This window comes from Ambystoma mexicanum, chromosome 4p, assembly GCF_040938575.1.
Source record: "Ambystoma mexicanum isolate Mex_15411 chromosome 4p, UKY_AmexF1_1, whole genome shotgun sequence".
NCBI lineage: Eukaryota > Metazoa > Chordata > Amphibia > Caudata > Ambystomatidae > Ambystoma > Ambystoma mexicanum.
The window spans coordinates 48,028,464-48,034,463 of NC_090927.1; the positions used below are offsets into that span (position 1 = coordinate 48,028,464).

Genomic DNA, 6,000 nt, shown 5'->3' on the forward strand with positions numbered 1-6,000 from the left:
AAATGTGGAAACCGGTCTTGGAGCTCTTTAGGTAAGGTGTAGGGTGGCGGTTTGGTTAGGTGAGATAGGTAATTTGACAGATAGTAACTGACAGAATGTGCTGATTACGGATGAGTCTAAGACCAAAGGAGCTTCTGTAAATGAAAGCAACGCCTCCGCCTTTAGATTGATTAGTATTACAGTCGCATTTACTGATGGAATAGTCATTGGGGATGGCGAGTGGAAGTAGTGGACCAGCTGCTGCGTGTAACCAGGTCTCCGTAATGGCTAAGTCTAGGTCTTGGGCTACGATGAAGTCTGCAATATCCAGCGCATACGCAAGGAGTGACCTGGCATTGACGAGGGCACCCTTGATCAAGGTATCGTTAGCCGTGGAAGCGTTACTGATGTTATTGCGCGACAGAGTTTTGGAAGGGTTTTTCTTAATACCTGATAACTTAGGTCTTTGAGTTGGATTGGCAGGAATAATGGGCGATTTCGCAGTGGTAATGATATGGTGTGATTGACAATCTGCGTGGGCTATGCAAAGGAATCTGGAGTCTAGTCTGAGGTTCCTGAGATGCAGAGTGCATGGATGATTGGGAGTAGGTTTGGCTGCAAAGTGAATGTACCATAATGCAGGTGAGTTCAGATATGGGTTGGGGGGGGGGGTAACGTAGTGGAAGTAGGCATGGTGCTGATATTGTTCTGAAGGCACAGGGGTGGGAAGGCGGATGGGGTAGTGCTCTCTAGCGGTGGCGGATTAGAGCTAATGGTGCGTGCTGAGCATAACATAGCGCACTGAAATATCGCAGTGGTACTTGGCTGGGTTGATAAGACACTGTTAGTGTTGGGGTCTGACCCGGTCAGGGAAGGTGAAGCGTAAAGTAGCAGAAGTGTGCAACCAATGAGATGGTGCATGTACAGAGTGAAATATGATCTTGGTAAGTGGGGAGGTCAGCAGGTCAGATGGGCATCGCCAAAACAATGAGATCCGGCGGTCACCAAGTTCGCTAAAGTACATAAGACAGTTGCAGGTGGCACAATTTAACTGGCAGTTGCAGTGATACTTGTTACGGCAAGAGAGTCAGGTCTGAACATTTAACAAGTCAAATAGCATAGGGTAATGTGTGGCAGTTTAGAGCAGTGATGTCAGTAATTCACTTCCGCATGTAGAGGCATTAAAACACAACATCAGGTCAAAATAATGAGTGGCCTTGCAGAGTGGTCTGAGGAGTGCCGCATGGTTAAGGTATGGGTAGGCAAGACTAGGGCTGAATAGGCACAGTATTACAGTACTGCAGGGTTTGCAGGTGCCACAGTTGCCAGGTGGCCTTTGCCGTATTAGAAAATGGAGGGGAAAAGGAACGAGAAACTAATCGTAAATGGACTTCAAGGCTACAAGTCGGCAGTAGATAGTAGATGACAATACGAATAGGGCGCCTAGTGATACAGCTGTAGTTATCAACAATCGGAAGCAGCATCACATATAGGCAGTAAACTGAAGGGTTTTACTAAGACACTTCTCAACATACTACCGGCAGACAATCTGAGTGCAGAGTCATTACGGCATGCTGGGTAGTTTGTAAATATAGTTAACGCTAGTGCTTGCCTCAGTATGACACCAGGAGTATAAACTCTATGGGGTGACTGGGGCTACACAAGTGTGGGCTCACGTTTGTAAGTATAGATAGTGTCATTTCGTGATGGATATAGTAGTTATCTTGCACAGATACAGGCAGCTGGTTAACGGCTGACAAGAGAGGCATGGGCCTTGGGGCACAAGAGAGGCATGGTCCTTGGCGCACAAGAGAGGCATGGTCCTTGGCGCACAAGAGAGGCATGGTCCTTGGCGCACAAGAGAGGCATGGTCCTTGGCGCACAAGAGAGGCATGGTCCTTGGCGCACAAGAGAGGCATGGTCCTTGGCGCACAAGAGAGGCATCGTCCTTGGGGCACGGCGCTCGTCGAGCTCTGTCAGGGCTCAGTCAGGAGGCTTTGTTGTTGCCTTTGTTGGGGCCGGCTAACACTGTCCGTAACCCCACAAATGGCTATGGGAGGTTGGCTGGCCAATCAGAAGGCCATGGCTAGCATCAAGTCAGGAAGTTCCATTGGTTTCACAATGAAGTCGATATCTCGGCGGCGGTGGCCCTCTTATACAAATAATTTTGTAATTCTTTGTATAAGATATACTTTATAATTCTTGTACTGATATTCAAATGTATTCGTGTAGTGTTTCAAGACAACAAATGGAAATAATCAAACCATACAAGTTATCAGTTCAACAATTCTTTTAGTAGATCATAACATATTTTTGCTCCAATTCACAAATAAAACACACGGTTCTATTTCACCATTCAACTTTCATCAGTTTTGATAAACAAAACAATCTGAAACAGGATTTTTGTCATCCTCACATATTTTCAGGAATGCATCACAATAAGCTAGTCAGGTCGCTTGACCTCTATTCAGATACAAGTTTTCTCAAACAGCATTTCAAGTTATTGTGCATTTAGCCGACGCGTTTCGGACATACCAGCCATCATCAGGGCTTTTTTAACTTGAAGTTCTATCTCTTGGATTTGTTTCACATTCCTCTGTAATGTGTAATTTAGCGTTGGTAATTCTGTAGTATGTATTAATGTTCTGCTTCAAACAAATACATATAAACTAACCGCTTAAGGTTGTTCCTACTTAAAGCTTTCATTGGACGCTAATTTTCCATTCACAGTATCAGGAAACCTACATAAAACAAAGTATGTCACTAGAAAACATATCACTAAAAAAACCTGTCGGTCTTATTCAGATAGATGCTCTTCTATCTAAATACTAGATTTACCTTGTATTGGTCACCGCAGGCACCCTAGAAGTTGTGTGTGGTCTGTCATATCAAGATGACACTCTTCAAAAAAGTTGGTGATCTCGGGCGTTTGTCTCTCACTCTGTTAATGCCTGGGAGAGAAAGGACACGGGGTATCAAAGGAATGACCTAAAAGTGCCATATTCTGACCACTGTGCTCCAAATCGTACATATTGTAATGAGGTACTGGATATTTTTAAATGAAGTGCCGCGCCCATATCCGATAGTGTCTTAAGTGCACATAAGAATCCAAGGATCATATTGCGCCCACTAAAGGGCGTACGTGTTGTGATGAGGTATGCAAAATTCATAAAATAAGGACTGCGCCTTAATCAAAGAATGATCTGAAGAGTGCTTTTTTTTTTAAGTGTCAGGACTGAATGCTGGGGACCCTTGTCGTTTGGGAGACATGCCATGGGGCGAGATGGCACATATTCTCTCCCCTCAGGTCACATTCCTCCGAACCCTTCTGGTCAGTTTTCAGAGCCACCATCCACCTTCTTTCAGATTAATCCCAGGAGCCTGTTCAGGACGATAATCTCCCTCAAAGAATCCAGTAACCTTTAAAGCCCATCTAATACCACTAAAGCCCACCCTCCCCCCTTTCCTGATTGTTTCAATTCCTTTTCATTCCCTTCAGAGTAGCCATTGTATTATATTGTATTGTATTTGGTTATTTATATAGTGCTCTTTCCCGACTTGTGTGGCCTCAATGAGCTTTTTCCTTGCTTGAACGCCCTTGGTGCCCGGAGTAGAGGTCATTGGAGAGTACTAGGGGTCAGTTTAGGAGATGCATTTGTGCATGTTGCCGTTCTAGGACTTGGGTGGCTGGCAAGGCTCGACTAAGCAGCCCAAGTGAGGTCAGACACATGTGTGGGTGCTGTTGAGGGTTAGAGATAGATTGCTATTGTTGAGAGATCCACACACACCTCTCAACTCACCGTATTTGGTGGGTGGCACCCGCTGTGAACATACTGTCACCCTCCCAACACCCCATTCCCTTCCAGAGATTTCAATGGGCTCATCCGCACAGGAACATTTTCACCAACATTTAAAAAATGCAATACTTCCCATTGATGTCAATGTGGTCACATGCCACACAACCCCAAGCACACCTGATTTCACAAGCCCTGAAGTGTCAATAGATTGAGAGGTTTGCAAACACCCAAGTTTCTTCGGGGATGAAAAACTATTTCCCGTTTTTCTTTTTCATTAAATTAATGTGAAGCAATAAAAATGCATAGGGAATTATACAAATATAAAAATCACAAAAAACGCAGGACATGTAGTTTTGTTTTTCCAATCATGAAACCAGGAATGCAAGTGCCAGAAAGCAAAGAAATGCAGGAATGGATGAACACATCCTAAATGACGTGGGGCATCGTGCCATGTAGGATCCCCCCACCCCTGTGGACAGTCCTGCAGATCAGGCAGGTAGATCCTGCGCCATCCTAACTGTACCACTCAAACAATACCCCACAGGTCCCAGGATGACCCTCACCCACACCGGAGAGAACACTTCACTGCACAGCTTTGCCGCATGGGGTAAAGAAGGGGGCAACCGTCTGTTTTTGTGAGACTGTCTAGAAATGACCGTTCGGGTCCTGCGTGGAACAGAGCCCTTCCCCGGGATGCCGCAAGTCCCGCTTTTGCTTCAGGCGGCCTGAGGGGGATCTGCAGGGCGCGGGACCCCCCCCCCCCATCAATTCGGCCTTTCCAGGGCTTGCGCTTGTGTGTGGAAGTTGGAGCTCCAGCAGCAGCGCGGCTCTCCCCATGTCTGTCACACAAGTTGAGGGGTAGACACTGATGAGGGGAGGGGGCTGCACGCAGGGGATTTTGCTCTTCAAGGAATGTGAATGGAGGATAAGAAATGGGAAGGGAGCATAATACTGCAGCAATGCTTATGGGGTTAAAGAGTGAGATTAGAATCACGTTACTCTGCCTGGTGCTACTATGACCTCCTATGCAGGATGGAGAGAACAAAACTAAAGTCATATTAGTATTGCTCGACATATTTTTAGGACTATATAGTTTAAGGTTAGTTTGTTATGAAAGGCTAGCTTATTATAATGTGGGTCCTTGTCAAGGCATTGCTATAAGGAAAGGATTATTTAGGCACATGAAACTCAAAGCAAAACCTTCATAAATATTTATATCAACTAAACATGGGAACATTTGGTTAATTGTTAACCTCCACTTTCTGCATTTAACCAAAGTGTGTGATCCTGAGCAAATCATTGAATCTCCTCTGAAGCCACTGTGAGTGATTCAGTTCACAGCTCATGTTACTCTCCCTCTGTTTCTCTCCCCCCCTACCCCCTCCCCCCAGGTCCTGAGGCGTCTTTAACCCTCAGCAAACCTGGCGATTCATTCGAGGTTTATAGAAGATGGCTTGGAAGGTATGCACACAATATATAAAGGTTATATATATGTGCAGGCACCTTACTATGGCTTGTGTACTTCTCAAGCCCTGTTTTATAAACATGGAAATATGTTGCCTATCTCTAGGTTTATAAAAGGGGAGAGCCCAGGGTCAGCCAGCATGCCCCCAATACCCTGGAAGCTCAGCCCCAGGCTGGTCTCCCCCCAGGCCACATTCTTCGGCCTTAAACATATTAATAATAATGTTTTAAAACATCGCACGTTTACCGGATTGAGAGCAGAGCGCACAAGAGCATCCACCTCCAACAGCTTAACTTCTGACTCTGAGCATGCGCAGATCATCGCTCCCGGCACCATACCTGTGAAGTGGCTTTGCTACACAGCATGCGCAGATCATCATTGCCGGCACTATATCTGTGAAGTGTCTTTGCTATAGAGCATGCGCATATTAATGGTGCCAACATATCTGTGAAACGTCTTTGCTACGGAGCATGCGCAGAACATCGCTTCCGGCACCATCTTTGTCAAGTGACATTGCTGCAGAGCATGCGCAGATCGTCCGTTCCGATCCGGCTCACGAATGTAGTGTGTCTACATTGGCGCATGCGCAGAGCCGCGATTCTTACAATTTCAGTTTAGTGTCATCTTTCTTAGCCATGCGGTCCCATGCATACCTGCCTAGGTAGAAAATAAAAAACCCTGAGATGTATGGCCCGAATATACGTGCGAATTAAATAAAAACAAAGCAACATTATATACAGCCAGTATTCGAATAATCTA

At 45.6% G+C, this 6,000-nt stretch overlaps 1 protein-coding gene across 1 annotated transcript in view; it reads right to left on the reverse strand.

The window, feature by feature from the left end:
- The window catches only part of LOC138452963 (zinc finger protein 84-like), a 93,558-nt gene extending 87,966 nt beyond the window's left edge, over positions 1-5,592 (reverse strand). The window contains exon 1 of the mRNA XM_069605333.1: positions 5,488-5,592. The gene's annotated coding sequence lies outside the window, so the exon portion shown is untranslated. The remainder of the gene's footprint in view (positions 1-5,487) is intronic.
- Positions 5,593-6,000: the final 408 nt, after the last annotated feature.